This window comes from Rattus rattus, chromosome 1 (assembly GCF_011064425.1).
Source record: "Rattus rattus isolate New Zealand chromosome 1, Rrattus_CSIRO_v1, whole genome shotgun sequence".
NCBI classification, from domain to species: Eukaryota; Metazoa; Chordata; class Mammalia; order Rodentia; family Muridae; genus Rattus; species Rattus rattus.
The window spans coordinates 90,844,650-90,864,974 of NC_046154.1; the positions used below are offsets into that span (position 1 = coordinate 90,844,650).

General features: G+C 50.8%; 1 protein-coding gene across 4 annotated transcripts in view; it reads right to left on the minus strand.

Annotated features, from left to right (window-relative positions):
* Rgs3 (regulator of G protein signaling 3) overlaps positions 1 to 20,325 on the minus strand; it is a 122,801-nt gene that overhangs the window by 20,479 nt on the left and 81,997 nt on the right. The window contains exon 1 of one of the 4 annotated variants that reach the window (XM_032903178.1): positions 7,806 to 8,115. The exons of 2 other annotated variants lie outside the window; for them this stretch is intronic. The gene's annotated coding sequence lies outside the window, so the exon portion shown is untranslated. Of the gene's footprint in view, positions 1 to 7,614; positions 7,751 to 7,805; positions 8,116 to 20,325 lie in introns of those variants that run through there. One more of the 4 variants, XM_032903169.1, reaches the window with a different exon arrangement.

Below are 20,325 nucleotides of genomic sequence, written 5' to 3' on the forward strand. Positions count from 1 at the left end.
TCTCTTCCTTTCACAGATGCTCCCCGAATGCCCATGAGCAGGTATTATACTGGACAACAGTGAGTAGTGCCACAGGCAGGGCCTGCCCTTGCTCCAAGTGACTGTTCACAGCAGGGCAGGAATCCACTAGAAACTTCTCCTAACCCATGTCCTTCCCAGCGTCCACTCCAAATAAGGCTTGCCTGCACCATCCTCTTCCAAGTTCATCAGGCAGGATAAAAATGCTCTCCCGTGCTGAGAAGACCCCGGGGAAGAACACAAATAACACCATGATCATGAGACTAGCAACTGAGACTGGGCGGGGTGCCTAGGGTTGATGCCCATCTCCTAGCCATATGCTGTAGCCGCTGTGCTATGGTGGGGTATGTGGAGGCAGGGCCTGGAGCACAGCAGTGTGCAGCATGCAGTGGTGCTCTCTGCTCACAGGAGGGCATCATGGGCCAACCCTAAATCACATTTTGCTAAGCAATAGCTTAGTGAGCAGGGAACACTCCAAAAGCCAGGAACAGCAGACCACTGTGGTGAGGAGGTGGAATGAATCAGGGTTCAAATCCCCCTTCCACTCCCTCTAAGATCAGTGCCTGTGTGGGACCTCTTAAAAGGCTGGGGTTGCCTTATGTATGAAGCATCGTGACCCAAACACTAAGTCCCTACATCCCAGCAGTGCTTGGAGACAATCCACTTGAAGCACAGCGGGGCATGGGCCTGGCTCAGCACAGGTGCTCAGTAAGCACCCACAAATCCTGCAGTCCTGTTCTTAGTCCTGTCAGCAACAACATCGCTGACACTGTCAGCGCATGCCCCTGCATCCAGTTCTGAGCCAGAGCACTTAACATATTCTGACCCTTCTAGCAGCCTAGAAAAGCAGTTGCTTAGTTCAAGGCAGGAAACTGAGGCCTGACCCAAGGCTCAGAATCTCAGGAGGGGGTCAGTCTGCACCCCAAGCTTTCTCCTTGGTTCTGTCATTCGAGTTCCCTGTGAGACCTTGGCCAAGTCTTGCCTCTGCTGGGTACCACTCTCCCAGGATGTCTGTCTGCTCAAAGGGATCAGACCTTGGCCTGAGGCATGGCCTTCAGGCCTCTGTGAGGGTTGGAAGGTAGAGGAATGGATCTGTCCACTTTCCAGGACACCTGCCTTATCTGTCTTCATTGTTCCTTTGCCTGTAGGGTCTACAGCCCTAGGGGCTCTGATGAACAATACCGGAGGCAATAGAAGGCCCAGAGTACACAACTGGACATCAGACTCAGCTGCAGCCCTCCAGCTGAAGGTCACCCTGACAGGCCCTCAGGCATCCCTGTTCATACCACTGAGTCCCAACACACAGAGCCCCACTCTCTGGGAAGGGTGATGCTAGGCTGGGGTTGGGTTGGGTCTGCTCCAAACTCATCTCCCAGCTATCCCTGCTGTGGGACTCTCATTCCCTGAGTCTCACAGAAACCTGAGCAAACCATTCTTCTGTTTCAAAGCCTCCAAGCCCCTAGAGGCAGCTGTGTCTGCTCATGCTCAAGTATTGCTTATGAAATGGCGTGTGCGCTCTCCCACAGACATCACCACTAACGCAGCTCCTCTTCCCCAGCGCCTCGGCCCCACAGCCAGCCCGATCTATTTACAGGACTAGGACACACACACACTCTCTCCAGCGCTCCGCACCTGAGCTCGAGATGGCTCCTGCGACAGGAACACCCGAACCCCCCCCAGTCAACCAGAGCAGCCGCCTCCATCCTTCCAAAGCTCGACCCACCCGGCCACAGGTCTGCATTTGGTCCTGACTTCTGACAAGGTGACAATGTCCCACAGTGAGAAAGGACAATCTCTTTGATAAGTTGAGCATCTCCTCTGGGATGATGAATCTGGGCTTCTACATCATGCTGTGCAGAAAAATCTATTCCAGATGGGTTTCAGGCTTAAAAATAAAGCACGAAACGATCGGAACTTCAGAAGGCCTGCCATGTCTGTGGGGTTCAGGTCTGCAGAGTCAGCCAACCACAGGTCAAAATAAAATAAAAAAAAATTCACCGGTAGGGAAAATGTATAGACTCTTCTTCTATGTCATTATCCCCAGAACAGCATCGTATAACAACAATTTCTGATAATTAAACCTTCTGATGTCCACACGGGCTGGGTAACTGACGGCCTCTGACCCTCACAACAGTCAAGGATTCACACTGTCTTGGGCTTTGTTTCTACTTAGTGTTTTGAATGTGTGCACGTGTGTGGTGTGAGCGGGTGTGTGGGCACACATGGGTTTGAGGGCAGCCCCATGTGGGTGTGTGGAGAATCACAGTCGACACTGTTGGCCTCTCCTCAGTCGCTCTCCGCTCTATCTCTCAAGGCCTGGCCTCCCTGAACCTGGAGTTCATCTTTCAAAAGGTTAACAGATTGGATTGATTTAAATGGAGAACCCCTTTCTTCAAATATTCCTCACAAGAATAATAATTTAAAAGAAAAAAAAAAAAACAAGACGCAGAAAATATATTCTTGGCGTGCTTAGCTATTAAGGAACACACATCCAGAATCATTTTCTTAAGCTCCCCACAAACCTGTAGGGAGGGGAGACAGATCCAATAGGAAAGAGAGGAAAAGGCTTGAAAGGGCGGGCACTTTGCCAGCGGGTATTCAAATGAGCAATTAGCATATGAAAGGCCCACAACCTAATGAGTCATCAAGGAAATGTAAATTAAAAACACTATTAGATATCACCCCATCTGATACCGGCAGTGTTGCTGAACACAGGGGGCAACAAACTGTCATACACGGGCCGGAAAGCAGATGCACTGATGTCACTTTGGGAAACTGTGACGGCGTCTACTCAGGCTAATTATACACAGCGCTCTGAGTCAGTTATTGCGAGCTGGAGGTATATCTAAGAAAGGACGTACTCCAGGAGGTCCTTGCAGAACTATTCCCTGCAGCCTGGAACTAGAAATACCCAAAACACTTGTCAGAGTTGAAATAATGGGTAAACCGAGGTATGCATATAGAGACGCACACTAAATAGAAACAGGATGAACAAACTAAAAACTTTGAGACAACGTGTTGACTGAATCACAGGGTGGGGGGAGTGACATGGAAGGAAAGAAGTCAGCATGAAAGCTACTCATGGGTCCTATTTCTACAGAGTCCAAAGTAGGCAAGCAATCAGCGAGAGAAGTACTGGATGGAGTGCCTTCCTTATGGACCCGAACGGGTGTGTTCATTTGGTGAAAAGCCACGAACTGTAGTCTTGTCATCTTTCTCCAGTACACCAGGCTTCCACCTAAAAATTCACTTTAAAGACAAAGGGGGCCCCTCAACAGCGTCCTCTCTGCCAGAGACAGCAGCTCAGTCCTCTGTGAGGTCACCGCCCTTTATAAACCCTCTCTCTCTAACACATTTCCACTGTCCTCCTCCAAAACGCTGCTGCCTGAGGACCTGCCCGCCACCTTCTGTGTCAGCCCCCCTGTCTGAAGGGCCAGCCTACATGGCTGTATTTAGCGACAGCCACCTATGAGATGAGACATCTGGTCCTCCGTGAGATGACCTGGAATCCACAGGCTTGATTTCTCCTCATCTAAGAGCCTCACATTTGCATCTTATTTGACCAGTGAGGAGGTTCCTGTCAGAACCACCGGCAGGAGAGATGCACACTGCGAAGTGAGGTCACTGCCCTTAAGTCCAGAGTCCGCACCCCTACCAGATGCGTTAGACAGCCTCTGGAGGTAAGGAGGCGCGCGGGTGGTGGCTGGGGTGGAGGGTAATGTGCATCTCCAGGAGAAAATCACATCTACATAGAAAAGAAACGGAGTCAGGAGGATGAAGTCCTGCTCTGTGGACAGGTACACATGTGCACTGACAGACAGCCTCACTCTGTAGGAAGCTTTCACTGAGGCGTCCAGGCTAAACCAGATGCTTCTCAGGGGCACTGACAGAGGGCCACCCCCACATCCATCTCACTCTCCCATAACTAACTACCCAGCCCAGACCTGAGATCACAGATTGAGTCTTTTCTGTTGATACCTCCAGGCCCCAGGAAGGGGATGTTGCACAAAGGTGCTTAATGGGCATAACAGGAAAGGAGGGGAAGTGAAAGTTGAAGCAGGAAGGGAGGGATGGAGGGGAGAAGGAAAGGATGGAAGGAGAGAGGCAAAAAGAATGAACTAAGTTGCTATTTGGACCAACTATAAACTATACTCTCTTCAGTGAAGTTTTCCAGTCCTGGCTAGACACCAGTTACAATCCGAGGACCCTAACCTCCTCCAGCCTTGTCTCAAGGTTCCTGCCAGCCATTTGCTCCCCACCCCCAACTAGAGGCTCTGCACAGCTTTTCCTCAGTCTTTCTTCGTGCCCCCTCCCGCCCTGCCGCCTGTTTCCAGGTGCTGCTATCAGACCAAGTCTAACCTACCAACAAGTAACAGGGCAGATGGTGAATGTTCTACCAAGTCCCCTGTAATTCACCACTCCACTCATTTTCCTATACTGGGGGCCTGGGTAAGTTCTAAGGCATCAGCTCGGGCCACTGTGCCCAGAAGGGAGAGACCCTGGGCCATCTGGGGTAGAGGGTACAGCAGGCAGCTCTCTACACATCTGATGTTATGATCCAGACCTCCATCGGAGAGAAGAGGGCATCGGGGAGACTTTCTCCCCGTTGCTCAGTGCCTAGACCCTCTGATTCCCCAAGTGGCTGGTGGTGCATTCCCCCTCCACCCTATCCTGCTGACTAGTGGTTTTGTGGAGGGGGGATGGGATGGTGGGGAGGGTGTAGGGCATCAGCTCCCTGGGACTGAGCCCAGCTGGCCTGCTGTGAGTGCCTCCAGCCTCCCTGGGCTTAGGGGGCTGAGCCTTAAGGAGCCTTGTTTATCCCTGGGAGGAATGATGGTTTTCCCTGAGCAATGACATCTTGGAAACGGACAGACTCCACAAACAACAACAAACCTCCCTGGGCTGCAGCTTGCATGAGAAGGCTTCTAACCCAGAGGCGCCTGGGTAAGAGGCAGAAAGGCCCAAGGCTGTTTCTCAGTTGACCCTTGCCTTGACCAGGACTCTTAGACCTAAGTCTGCAGAGAACCAGAGAATCCAGTGGCTGGAACATGCCTGGCAATATCTCATCCAGTTCTTTTGCTCCCAAAGGGAAACTAAGGTAGAAACACAGGTGAATCTGCCTAAACTTCACAGATCAGGTATGAGAAGCAACCGGGTCTCTCGGGCTTTCTCTGCTGGGTACATTGCTTCTCTAGAGGTCAGCAAGCACAATCAGTGAGAGGTTTGGGCTGTGCCACCAGAGTCCCAGGTTCCTTGTGACTTCAGGTGAAAGCCTCCCCCCCCCCTCAATCCCTTCTCTATCCAGAAGGTACACAGAATCCATCAGCTCCAGATGCTCAGAGAGCACATAGGAAGCAGCCTTTAAGCTCCTCAGGGATCTAGCTGGGCATGAGCCCTCCCTCTCCAGCCATGCATCCCCTTAGAGAGCCAGGCAGACCCCCTGGTGGAGGACCAGCGTTCAAGATCTAGTCCAAGTAATGACAACTCCAAAGTGGTCCAGGTAGCTGAGCTCCAAGCCCCTATGGCCTGTGCAAATGACCACGAGTGTACAATGGATCCATCCAGGGCTCCACCTTTTACCATTGATGGCCAGACTGTGGCGTGATCACCACCCAGCACAGTATGACCCCCTGAATAGGCTCTTTCTACGGCTTCAGGTAGGCTAAAGTCAAAACTCTCCCTACCTCACTTACCAGCAAACCCAGCCTTCAATTCCTTGGGTCCTCCTAATACCACACTGATGTGTAGAGGCAGGGACCCTCCTAAGGGACTGCTGACCAGGTCATCTCCTGGCAGTGCCCACTCTCTTGCCAGGCACAGAGCTAGGATGGACAACCTGAGTTGACCTGGACATCAAAACATGGCCTTGGGTGGTAGGAGGGCAGGGAAAGACCAACCCTAACTCATTAGGGCATCCCGACACCTCTCTCCAACCACGCCCTAGGAAAAAGCTGGGCTTGTGGGTGACTAAGGGATGAATAAGCCCCACATCCTGCATAAATAGGACACAAGCAGCCACCAGAGATGCCACCAGCAGCAGACAGATGCATTCACTCCAGGTATGAAAGTTAGATGCAATTAAGACCTAGAGAGAACAGAAAAGAGGGGCTCTCTGAGCTGAGGAAACAGCATGCACGAAAACAAGGAAGTAAGGCAGACAAGCTGCAAAGTACGGTTCTTTCGTTGATAACTAGTACCTACCTCTATAATCAGGAGCCTAAAGGACCAACCTGGCTCAAAGCCGAGAGCCCCCGACAAGGACTCACTGTTTCGATGGCCTCCATCCTCACTATGTTCCTGTTTCTCAGATGCTGGGCTGGGCCTGACTATGCCCCATCCTGCAACTTGGCTCCCTAGAGGCTCCCTGCCCGGGGCTAAGCCATGCCACATGCTAGAGCTGAGGAAGAAGAGAGGTGGCCCTTGGCTGGGTGCAGAGGACTCAGAGGGACTGGGTGGAAACTTTGACTCTGGCTGAGATCCGGCCAGCATCAGAGGAGCAAGCCACTGCAGCTCTTGCTTTGGTGGTGTGCAACCACTCCAGCCACCCTGACAGGAAGTAAAGTGTCCATAGCACAAAGCCGGAGACCATCAGGATGGGGGACAGTTCTCCAGAGTTGCTGAGGGGCCTGGTGGCCATACACTGAGTCGGGAGTCTTGAACAAATGATGTCAGGCTCCAAGTGGGATCCTGTAGCTCTGGGCTAGATAATGACTTCCCATGTGCCCTGTCCTCTCCTCCCTGTTCTGGGAGGCAGAAGTCCACAATCCTGGTTTGGCTCAGTCACAGACCTGCTGCTTGAACTTAGCCAAGGCTTACCCCCTCTCTAGACTCAGGGTACCCTTCTAGTCCATGATTTAGGGCTCTTTTGGGACAGAGTAAAGACATGGACCCTCTAAGTTGAGGACAGAACCGATCTCTGCCTGCCCTTACAGGGGCTGGCTCTAAGAATGAGTGGTCTCAGCTAGAGCCAAGGGAACAGGTGTAGGCTCTTCCCTTGGCAAGCATTGAGGGTTTGGGGAGGCTTTGAGCTCATGGGGCATACAGCAAGCCTGCTTGGGTTCCCAGATCTAGGAGCCTAGCATTAACGCCCCAAGACCAGCTTAGGAGTCCAGCTCTTCCCCAGCCAGGGGGGTCTACATAAGAACTGCCATCCCTGGTGCTTGGTTTGTGGCCAGCATCCTTGACACAATAGCCAATCCTGCTGGCTAAGCACTCCGTTCCCACATAGTGTCCCAACTGGTCACCAAAGATTCCTCGTCTCTCCTAGAAAGAAAAGCTAGCTGGCCATTCTGAAACAGAGAAGCTCACAGTGGGTGCCTGCCCCCTACCCCTGAGGGGCTACCGCCCCCTTAGACAGACAGATACAGACACACACACAGACAGACAGACACACACACACACACACACACACACACACACACACACACACACACACACACACACACCCCAGAACCGGTTCGGGTGCAAGATGTCTCTCAATGGCTGCCCTGGGGAAGAAACAATAGAAACAGGGATGGGATGTCTTGAACAAGACCACCCTCCTACTGCCCACCACCACCACCACCACACTCACACCTTTGTCATCAAGGCACCTACCCAGCACACTCCAGCAAGGACCCAGGCAACTCCTAGCTGCTGCAGCTCCTGCCGGCCACCCGCCCTGGGGCTCCACCCGGCTCCTCCCGAGGGCGGGCGGGCGGGCAGGCAGGCAGCCGGCCGGCCGTGTCAAGCGGCTGCCTTCCCCAGACAGAGCTCCTTTGTGTCAGTAGAGCTATTTATGGACTTACCCAAGTTCCCCAGGGGAGCGGTACCTGCTGGGAAAAGCAGAACCAAATGACCAGGTTCCACCTCCCACATGGGAGGTAGCGTTTTTCTTCCTCTTCTTTTTTTTTTTTTTTTTTTTTTTTCAAAATCCTTGCATCACCCGTCCCTCCTCCTCTTCCTCCTCCTACTTCTCCTCCTCTTCCTCCTCCTCCTCCGAGTGCCCTTTCCAAACACAACACACACCCCGCTCGCTCGTTCAGCCGGCCACTGCTACTCAGAAGAGAGGCTTGGCTCCCTAGCTTCCATCAAATAGAAAAGTCTGTGATTTTCCCAAACCACTTCCCCCGCCCCCAAGGATGTGGCGAGGAAGAGAGTCCTCCACTGGCCAATCCTTTAGCGGAAAGTGTGCGCTAGTTGGAGCATGACTTGTACTCTCAACTAAAATTGCCATCCCTGAGTCCCTTGCTGCCCATCCCCAGGTCCCCAGCGGATCTCTAAAATATGTCTCTAGAGGAAGGGGTGACCATCCTTCTCGGCAGCACCCCTGACCCTGGGAACCTCAATGGATTCCACCCTGAGCCCCACACACTGCTCCCGGATGGGGCTGCCGCTCCTTAGCAAGAACCAGCCAATCATCAAGGCTCCTCTGTCACACCCCCACCCCTCAACTGCTCTGTCCCAGTGCATAGCTGCAATTGAACTCAAGGCTTGCAAGCAGGACGGCTGACTGAGAATGCAGCTGCCCTCAGGGTCAGGGAGTGGTTCCTTTGGTCTTTCTAGAATTGTCCAGCAGTGCATGAAACACTTGTCTTGACTTGGCACCTGGTGTACCAAACTCTGAGGAATCTGCGCTAGACAGAGGACCTGAGCTTCCTCCCTACAGAACCAAGAAGTGCCCATTATAGCAACCAAAACAGGGGGGCAGTGTAGACTCAGAGAAACATAGCTGGCCAATTCTACTCCAACCCTGAGTAAGTCTCTGCCTCTCTCTGAGCCTCAGTTTCCTCATCTGCAGAATGGGGATGAAAGCTGCCCATCTCCAAAATCCAGAGTATTTCAAGAGCTGCCTCTAGGCTCCCCGCTTGTGAACACAGACTCTGTGCCCAGGCCCTGTGCTTGTGGCTTTGGCTGCTTTAGTTCATTTCGTCTTTGCCTGGCTCTTGAACGGTGGCGGGTCTCCTACCCTCCTCACACATGAAGAATCCTGGATTTAGAGTTGCTCACAGTTGACCAGCTCCGTGGCTATAGGGACCAGGGTTGAAGACTCTGAGATGGCCTACTTTTCACTAGGGTGCTTCCCCACGACTGCAGGCTCTGTCCTAAAGCTAGACCCTGCGCTGTCTTGTGTGGGCCATGCTTCCAGGATGAGGTTTACCCCAGGCCTCTCTCACCTGAGCAGAAAGCTCCTAGGGTGACATAGCAGAAAGAACTGGACAGAAGGCGCCCCACCCTCCTACCTTCTCTTCTACTAGAACAGAGCATAGTATGCTGTCTTGACCTCTCCCTCTTCCTAGAGGTGTCTCTTACTGTGGCCCTGCCTGTTCCCAGTCCCTCTCTACTCTGCCTGTCTATCTGTGTACACACACGCACACACACACACACACACACACACACACACACACACACACACACACACGCGCGTGCGCGCGCGCATAAGCTCACGGCTATTGAGAATACTCTTAGCCAGGTCAGTGGGGAGATTACCTTTGTGGGAACCGCTTACTTAAAAACTGTACTCAGTGCTGATCTAATGGGGAGTAGAAAGAGCCAAGGCATTTTTTGCGGACGACACAGGTTGGGCTCTGCACTCGCAAAGTTAGCATCCAATATGGAAGATGGATAGCAGCCATCAGGTGAATGAGGCCAGAATTAGACATCATGCTATGAGGGGCAACACAGCTCTGCCAACCCAGGACAATGGGGCCAGAACACATTGATAATGTGCTGAACTGTAGCATACAGGGGAAGGAGTGGAGTCCTGAGAGCCAGCCAAACCAGGCTGGGGGCGTCTAGTACCTGGGGAGCCTGGGGAAGGCACTGCCTCTTCTCTCTCCATTACCCGGATACCAACAGCAGAGCCAATGCCCTTCTCAAAGCACTGCCTAGCACAGGGTCAGGAAGTCAATGTAACCAAGCTGCTTTTCCTGGAGAGCCAGCCCTTGGGGATCCTTGAGCGTCTCTTCCCCACTTATAGCCAGTGAAAGGGAGGTAGCGAGGGGAGGGGTGACTTTCCCAAGGAAGCAGAGTAACTCTGTGGCTAGGCTAGGAGAGGGAGTTTCTGTCTAGTGATCATTCACTGCAGCCCAGGGCTTATCAGCTTAACATGGAAGGAAGGTGGGCACAGGGAACAGTGACATCTAGGTGGTCTATGGGCGCAGGGACCAGCGCCTAGGCAGGCAGTCAGGGCCCAGCCGGGTCCCATTTGCTGATCTACAGATTCTGTGTACTGAATATTCATTTGACATTCTGTGTCAGCACTGTCGCTGGTGTGAGCCCTTCTGAATGATTCACTAAACCCTCAGAACCTTATCGGATATGATTTCTAATATCCCCATTTCACAGACGAGTGAGCAGAGATTAAGAAGTCTGCCAAGAGGATCCAATAGCAGGGGCAGAGCAACAGCCCAGCCCTGCTCGCTTTTCCACCGCGTCCCACAGGCAAATTCCCTGAGAGCCTGAGAACAGACCCATTCCCAAGCATAGAGAGAAACCAATAGCAGTAGATCCCAGGGCCAGAACCAGGGAGACTCAACAAGAACCCACCTCCCGTTAGGAGAGGCCCCCAAGCTCCAGGAAGACCCTCAGGGAATGCATCAGGGCCCTGAACATGTTTAGCACACTGGCAGACACAGGCTGCTGCCTGCAACACTCGCGGCAGTAAAGCTCTGTGCACCTTCCCTCCCAGCCTCCGCTATGCTATGCTAGGCTCATTAAAGTCTGTGTTCCCAAGACCCTCTCAAGAGCCGCGTGCATCAGAAGCCATCTAGAAGAAGAAGGATCTTGACGACAAAGTTTGAACATGCCCACACCAAGTCAAGCTCAGTATGTGCTGGCCCACTTAGGGCGTTCTGGGCTGTAACTCACTGGGGGTTCATAGTTCAGGGGTCTACTGACTCCGAGCAGAAAGGCCTTCCCTATCTATCCGAGAAACTCTAATGTGTTGTTTCAATCCTGCTGAATCTTGTCTCTGTCTCAGAGCCTTTGCTATGCTCTGTCTTCTTCCACCCATTTCTTTGCCCGTGGCGTGTGTCCTCCAAACAAGGCTATGTTGCCAGGAAGAGCAGGTACATGGCTTTGTAAGCAGTAGGAGAGGATGTGACCTGCCCTGCTATTAGGGCCCCAGAGGCAAGCACATAGCAGGCCAGCCTCTGCCTGTAGCATCAGTGCCCACAGTTGTCACACCCACTGCTCAGGCCTACATGGAACAGGTTGTTTCTGTGCCTACTCCCTGGGAGGGCTGGTGTCAACAGGAAGTTCAAGGAGATCATATCTGTCAAGGGATAATGGGCAGGCCTAAGAGTTGTCTGAGTGGACTGACAGCTGACCATCACGAGTGTTTATGGACAGCAGGCTGTGAACACCTTGCACTTCTGAGGGGTCAAGATAGTGAGGCATAGGTCATGGTGTGAGCTGAAGTTCCAAGGAAGAAAGAAAGGGAGAAAGGACTAAAGAACAAAAGGAAGGAAGGAAAGAAGAAAAGGAAGGAAGGAAGGAAGGAAGGAAGGACTAAAGAACAAAAGGAAGGAAGGAAAGAAGAAGAAAAGGAAGGAAGGAAAGAAGGAAGGAATGAAGGAAGAGAGAGAGAAAGAAAGAAAGAAAGAAAGAAAGAAAGAAAGAAAGAAAGAAAGAAAGAAAGAGGGAAAGAAAGAGGGAAAGAAAGACTTATTTGTGTCAAAGACTCTACATGGCTGATGACTGATTAGAATTCCCTGAGTGTGAAGATTAGGACCACTGTTGCTGTGAAGTTGAATTACCTTGGGCTATTGTTCCTCCCCTTGATAGCCATCAATCGTCCACGTCTATAGGTGACAGTTTCCATGAGGTGAAGCCTTCTGGAATGTACTAACAGATTACTGACTCCTACACCACCTTAAAAGTTTTGCCGTAACCTACCTATCTGATGTTTTAACCCATGAATTTGAAAAGAGCTTTGATTTATGACTTTGTTCTTTTACTGAAGGAAAAACAAACAAACAAAAACCATTTAATTAAACCGTATGTGGGACAATCTAAATCTGTTTTTCTCAGACCCTGATCATTCCTTTTGGTTCCAGAATCAACTACCTCGTACCCTCTTTGACACGAAAGCCTGTTTTGTATTCAGTCAGGCAGAGTTGTCCTGAGACCCAGGCTCTGAACTACATGTTCTGTCTCCAGCTCATTCTTTCTACACATCTGCCTTGTCATCCATGCTCCCTCAACCCTCAGCACCATACCAGCATCTGCCCTGCTTGGAATGACAGTGTTCCCAGTCACAGAAGCGAGCAGCCCATAGGCTGTAAGTAGGAGGCCAAGGGCCACTCCCTGGAGCTATCCTGGAGCACTGCCACCAGCCCCAGCAAGCTTCTGCATCCTGCCTGGAACATGCCTTGCTGCCACATGCATAGTACTGGCCTGACCTTGGGTGGCTGTCGTGGCACAGCATGGCCAGGCACTCTGGCTCCACCCAAACTGTCCACATGCTGGCCCAAGAGTTCAAGGTTTTAGGAGCAATCCTTGACCCACTATGCTTCTGCCAGCTTAGGGGCAGGCTGTGTACTGACAGCCTGTGTTCCTGGGAAGTGCTCAACTGCAATGGGGAGACCCAGGCCTCTGAAGTTAGCTGCCAGGAGGAGTTCATTCCTGTACTCCCCCAGGGGCCTGCCCACTGCTTGGACAATTGGTCTGTCTCAGTAAAATAAAAAAAGAAATGTTTCTTTTATCCCACACTAGCACTGGCACCATAGGGCTCCATGGCATCTGCAGGATATTTTCATCTCAGTCAACAAAGTGTCTCACCTGCTAGGCTCCATCCCATATCACACTGCTGATGGCTACTCTCTGAGCCCGGCAACAATCTCTCTACCTTTCTAGTTCCCAAGGCAGGTTGCCACCATGCCAGACATACACATCCCAATTCCGTGGCGGGCTCACTGTGTCCCACCACCACAACACTCTCTTGAACTCAATTAAATCGCCACATGAAAGAACACACAACACAACAACCTCTGATCCAATTGATAAAATATAATTGCCCACCTAGATAAGATACAGTTTATTAATCTTGATACACAAAATCCTGTACACATCCATCCCTTAAGGATATTCATAAAAACCTGTAAATATGCAGAGAAAAATCTTAACATCTGCCTCCATGTTCTCTTGGCTACTCTCCCTCTGGCCCCGGTCTCCTCTCAAAAACTTTTCTCCTACCCATTCTTCCTTCTTGTCCAATGACAGGCCCTGTTCTATCCTGTACCTGCCTTCACCTACATAATGACATCAACCTACATTGGGCTTGAGCTCAGGCCATCCAAACAGAAGGTTTAACAGGACAACTTTGCTGCTGCCTTCCCAATCAAGGACGACGGATGCCCTTCTCTGAGCATGGGTGGTCCTGTCTCCAAGGTGAGTGCTGCAGAAAGGCATGGTGGCCTGACTTCTCACAGGCCTGCAATGGGGGATGCAGCAAGAATGAGAAGGTTTGGAAACTCCCACGACAACCTGCCATTGCCATATCTGAGCATGAACTCGAAGGGTACATCCCACTGAATGGAGTCCAGACCAGGCAAGGTGTAACACTCAGTGACCATCCTACAGAAGCAAAAGGCCCTGCCTCATGTGGTCTAGGAGGTTCTGCTTTAAACAAGCCTTCTTCTGGGAGAACTCACAAACTGGGCTCCACACCACCTCTCCAGTGGGCCTTGTAAATTTGTCAGTCATTAGAACTCTTCACTCTCCACTGTGCTCAAGGATCAGTGTACAGCAACATTCAACTATGTGCCTAAGCCAGTCCAGAGAGTTATCCCTCTCCCAAGCCCCTCCCTCCATCCATCAATACCAAAGCACGTAGGTCTCACCTCCTATCCATCTGAAACAACGTTTCCTCTCTGGACTAGGCTGCCATCACCTCTCCTTGGCAGTATGGAAGGGCAAGAGCTCCAAAAGGTTCCCTGTTCCTTCTGTAGGTGGCCACTGTACACTCTCTAACACACGAACCCTGCCCCAGCAGCTCCACTGCCCTTGGAACCAAGTTCAAAGTCCTTGTCACAGGGCTGGAATGGGTGGCACCACAGCCTCACCCCAACCCCTCCTCCGGCCTTATCTCATACTCCCTTCATCTTCCTCATTCCTGAACTTACAGTGGCTGTTTTAAGGTCCTCATCCAGAGGACCCTCTTATACGCCCCCAAGTACCTGCTTCCTCTCCTAAGATCCTTGACCAGGCCAGCTAGATACTCTTGCAGAGCCCTTTGTCCCAGCCAGTGCTGATCCTTGCATACTACTGAGATTTGGATGGTGTTTGTCTCTCTCCAACGGTCCTTCCACCACACTAGACTCATTATTCTCTGTGGTGATGAGGACTGCGCTGGCTGCCGGCTGAGAGTCTGCCTGACCAGCTTCCATTCACCCTTCTTTGGCATCAGAGGGCCTCCACTCCCCTCCTTCGGATTCAACTCTGGTGATTCACATGACTCCAGAGATGCGCCTCAGACGATCTCCTCACCCGTCCTACATTCTTCAGTGACTGGGATGAGCACACGATCCTACATGGGCCAACGGGACTCAGGCCTAGCACTGCTGCTAAAATGAAGGAGTCCCACGAGAAGGACACAACCTGGCTCTCCTGGAATCTTTACTGCCACCACTGAGGGAGTGAGCCAACACGCAAGTAGGTAGAACCAAGCAGTGGAAAGGGTACTGAACCTTGGTTGGGGTCCTGAATCTAACCCGCCATACACGAAAGCTGTCCTCCATCATCCGCGATCCCCTCTGCAGGCTGTAGCTTATGGAGTGGGTTTGGGTCACTTGCAGCGGGTGGATTCTTGACGGATAGATCCCTGGTAGTTAGCACTCGAGGCAACTCTGAAAGTGTCTGCTCATTCACCCCGTCACCCGACAAACATTCAGGAGCATGAAAGTGACCAGACTGCTTCAACAGAAAGAGTCACCTTGGTTGCCATTTAGAGAGATGTCCACAGGGACAGGAGTGAAATGAGGAAATGAGGGAGGTTTGCCAGAAGACCACGCAGGAGTCCCAGGAACGGAGATGATGCCTGAGAAGGGAAGCCGAGACAGAAAGAATGGACGATTCCCAACTCTAGATTCACAGAAGAACCCATGACAGATGCGTTCCTCTCACTTTAGGCCAGTATCCCTCAGTAATTGGGCCCGTCAGTCTGGACTCCCAAATGTTTCCCTATGGGCTGTAGAGTCAGCCCTGGGCAGCGCTGGGTCCATCTTGGTTCTGGGGTTGGATTCGACAGGCAGGGAGGAGAGGATGGTAACCTCCCTGCTCCTTCGTTTCTTCACTGCAAACAAGAATAAGGAAACGCCCTCTCCTCTCTTCTGTACTGAGTCCTCTCTATGCCCCCCACCCCACATTCTCTCCACCCTCCCTTCCCCACCAGGATGGACTGAACCCTCTGAAATTCTGAGCAAAACAAATATTTCCTCCCTTACATTGTTTCTTTCAGGTATCTGAAGAGCAACTAAAATCCTAACCCTGTGTTATTGTGGGGGATGGGTGCAACAGGGTAACTCTAACCTTTCACCCACAGAAGGAAAACTGAGCTGGTCCCGAGTTTGGGATACTGCCAATAAAACTTCTTTGAATTCCAAAAAATAAAGCAATGGATTTGGAATCAAAACAACAGTGTCGGACAGACTACACATTATGGCAGACAGAAGGCACACCGTGTACTTAGTATCATTATTATTAATTACTTGCAGTATAGATTTCAGGAAGTAGAAATTGAACACAACACAATTCCAAAGACATTTAATGGAAAAGCTGGGTGTCTAGGCTGAAATGGCTTAGGGAGTCAATGTGGAGGACTGTAGCCAGGGAGAACAAGTGCCTGGATTCTGGGGACACTCCAAATTCCAAAGATTGGAAAGAGAAATTGGTTGTTTTCATGAGGGGATTTGAGAGAGTCAAGTCAACAGTGCCCTTTCCACAACAGTAAAGACCACGAAACCAAGGAGTGTGCTTGGGGTTCTTAGAAGAAAGGACTGTTGACCTAGAGTCACTCAAGCCCACTCTGACTCCAGCATAGGGCCAACATTTCTAGCCCTCTGAGAACCGAGAAAGTGGAGCATCCACTGACTCTGCAGGGAAAATGCTTCAAGAAAGTTCTCTGCACAGGGACCGGAAGCCCAGAGGACAAGGATAAGATGGAGTACCTTCAGAAAGAGGCCAGCAAGGAAGTCACATGTGCTTAGAGATTTCCTGATTGGTGACATAACCAAGGGTTAAAGGCGACTTAAAATTCAATAGAACTAGTGCTTTCAAAGTAGTGAGAATGGCTGTCAATAGTTTCAACAGCATCCCAGGGCTGCAGAGGAAATCAAAGGGAATGGTGGGCCAGCCGAAAGGCTGAGGATGGGCTGGAGGAAGGGAGAACAAACTACTTCAGGTCTGGTATGGTGCCTGACACACAGATACGTAAATGAAATCAGTGAGGCAAAATGTTGGTGAACTGAAGTCAAGGTGCACAACTTCAAAGAAAAGGCTAGTGTACGAATATCCCTATTATATAAAGTGCTCCGTGAATAAATGATCCAACTATAAACAGCACATCGGAAAAGAAAATGGACAAAAGGCTTGAAGAGACTACTGCCCTAAGAGGTGATTAAGTAACCAAAGGGCATGTAAATACATGTCCAGGAACTCCAGTAATCAAAGCGGTCCTTTTTTTTTTTTTAATGGAATATAACAGGGGCTGGAGAAACGACTCAGAAGTTAAGAACGCTTGTTGCTATCACAGAAGACTTGGCTTTGTTTCCTAGCGCCCTCTCGGCAGTTCATAACCATCTGTGACTCTCGTTCTAGAAGATCCAACACACTCTCCTGACCTCTTGCATGAGACATACGTGCGGGTACATGTTCACACATGCAAGCAACACGCACGCACACACATACACACACACACACACACACACACACACACACAGAGGCACACACACGTAAAATAGAATAAATCTAAAACAATGTTTTTAATGTAACAATACACAGTGCCACTGAGGCTGCAGGGAAGTAGTAATTCTCTTCTGGGAAGTAGGAGTTACAGAATTGAAAATGGGAAATCTCACACTGGGGTGTGCACAAGGCAAGCCCTGAGTGCAGATCCCTAGCATGAGAGAGAGAGAGAGAGAGAGAGAGAGAGAGAGAGAGAGAGAGAGAGAGAGAGAGACAGAGAGACAGAGAGAGACAGAGAGACAGAGAGACAGAGAGACAGAGACTGAGGGCAAAGAGGAGGAGAGTCCCAACTAAGGTGGCATTAGAAGTGGGCACAGCCATCCTGAAGACTCAGCTACAGGAGCAAGAACCCTCTTTACGGGCGCCCACACTTTGACCCAGAAAACCTGCTGCCCCAAATGAATTCCAACAAAATCTTTGTCAATAAATATTTATTGAGAGTCAGACAGTATACTAAGCGTGAACCGGATGCTGGGGGCTTCCACAATGCATTTCTAAGGAAATCTCAGGGTTTTCTACAGACTTAAGATGAATGGAGCACCTTACTTTCAGGGAGGACCCAGATATGCAGGTTTCCCCTATAAAATGAAATACCCTAAATGTGGTGGTGTAGAATAATATCATTTGTTAGTGGGAAGCATGGATACACTCCACTGTTAAATGGGAAAAGGCGGATTTAAAAACTTCACCCAGCCTAACAGTAGGAGCAGGGGCTGTCTTTGACTCTGTCTGCCTTTGGGACCCTATTCCTCCTACTGGGTGGCCTTGTCCAGCCTTGGTGTGAGAATGTGTGCCTGGTCTTGCTGTAGCTTGTTATGCCATATTTGGTTGACGTCCCTGGGAGGCCTGCTCTTTTCTGAGGGGGAGGTGAAGGGGATGCTTCCAGTGGGGGAAGGGAGGTGGGAGGACTGGGGGAGGGCAGAGAAAAGAAACTAGAGCAGTGAATGAAATATATGAGAGAAGAATAAGGAAAAAAACCCCAAAAACCTACACAAGGAAGTAACCCTAACTTGCAAACAAGGCATATATGTGGGAAACCCATTTCTGACTGTATATACCCCAAAATGTTAATAACAGTTAACAGTGGGCCCTGCAAATGGTGAACCCTGCCTTTTCCTGGTTCATCTGTATTTAATGTTTTCTCCACAGCGCCAATTACAGGAATTATAATTCTTCAGAACAGCAGCAAAATCAACTGCACTAAAATTATAATAACAGCTTTGCTATGCCCCTGTGGTAGACATGGAGAGTCTGTCATGGGTCACCACTCATTTTCTCCACAGTTGCTTTCCTCACTGGGAACCTAATTCTCAGCAGGCTTTGTTTTGCTTTTGTTTTGGTTGGTTTTTGGTTTTGGTTTTAGGGGGGGGTTTGTTTGTTTGGTTGGTTGGTTTTTGTTTTTTTTGTTTTTGTTTTTTTGTTTTTTGTTTTTTAAAAACAGGGACTCATTGCTTAACCTGGCTGGCCTTGAACTCACAGAGGTCTACCTGCCTCTGCCTCCTGAGTGCTGGGATTAAAGTGAGGGCAACCACTGCCTGGCTGGGAGCCTACTTCTCGGTAAGCCTTGTGAGAGAAGGCCTGCACACCTGGGCTTCTGCCATCACAGAGCACACTGGATGCTGGCTGCATAGCATCCTGCCACATTTTACAGCCCTACAGGACCCTCAGCAGCCCTGCCTGTCCCTGGGAAGGGCAGAGAAAGTGCCAGAGCCATAAGACCTTCCCTTCTTCAGGCTGGCTCTCTGTGGACAGCACAGGAAGTGAACAGAGGACAAGTCAGCAGGGAAGGAACACCAGAAAAGGGAAGGTTTGGTGTTAAAGACCGGAGGGCTGATGTCAGGAAGCAGGACACACCAGCTAGAGGCTCCTCACCTGACGTGCAGCTCTCACTAAGGCAGACCACATCCGGTCCTAGGAGTTCCCAGGTCTCGTGCACCCAAGGAAGAAAAGGAAGCCTCATGAGACATGAAGGGGCCTTCTGTAAGAGCAGGAAGGAAAAGAATCCCCAGACTTAGTGACTGCAGGACACTCCTTTCTTAGCTAGAGCCTGGGCAAGGAGAGAGGTGAGGACAGAGGGCTCCCGGACCTGCCCAGATCTCAATTCTATGAATCTGTGGGACTTCCTCACAGGAGGCCTGACAGGAAGAGGAAGGGGTGAGACGCCCCCACCCAGCTCCCAAGGAGCCCCCTCCTCTTCCCCTCAGCAATGTTCCCACTGCTATTTTTAGAACAGTCCACAGGAAGCAGAGTGTCTCTACCAGCACCCCCACACCCCCACACCCCCGCCATGCTCAACACGAGGCCCAGCTCCAGGTAAAACACAGCAGCCCATTCATTCCCCTCCACCCAGAACGTGCCTGGAATGTGTAGACTGCTGACTAGATAATCCCCCTGCACCATCAGCCCATTACCAACAGGGCACTATCTCCAATATGGCTCAGGTTCAGGGCCTTCCTAATGATTGTGCAATTGCTGAGAGAAAAGAGTTCTGTGTTCTAAGACCATCCACCCCCCTCTGTAGACCTTCAAGCCACCAACTACGTAGCGCTGGCCAAGTTCTAGCATCTATCCTGGTCTTGTTCTCTATGAATCAGCTTGCTAAGCTGTGCTCTCCCTGGAGGACAAAGAGGGCTTTCGGTTCCACATTCAGGTATTCTACAGTTTGACCAAAATCCCACTTACACCCTTAATGCCCCAGCCAGGAAGACCACGAGAATACTGTTTTCTTGCAATAATGGCACCAACCCCAAGAAGGGAAGCCCTAATGTATGAAAGAACCCTCAATAGGAAGTATCTTTAGTTGCCTTGTCTGAGCAGTGAGTGACAGATGTCAACAGCAAAGGTGAGTCACTGGCAGCCCCTGAAAGGGTCTGCAGAACACACTGGAAACTGAAAGGGGTCAGGTCCACTGCCAACGGCAATCACAGAAAGCAAGCCTGAGGCTCTGTGGGCAAGAGGGCTGGCTGAAGATACACGGGTGCGCAAACATGCATGAGGTCAAGCAACAGTCCAGGGCACGCTGAGCACAGTGAAGGGCAGAGGGCTGGAGAGGAAAACAACTGAGCCTCTTCCCAGGGCAGCCTGGAAGAGGAACCTTGGGATGGGGAGGAAGTAGGAAAGGGTTTCTCACATAGGTGACTGTAATTAGGATCCTTTCTGCTAGGAGCCAATAGGACTCATCTGTGAAATCTAAAACATCTGCCTTCTTTCCTTAAACCTGTCCCCAGAGTCCCCAGGTGCTGACTCCTGCCCAGCCTTCCTTTGGTAATTCCAGTGTCAGGAGTGTGGGCATGGGTATTCCAGGAAGAATGGCTATGGTAAGGAACCTGAGTTGGTTCCCACTTGTTGGAGAGTATAACTACT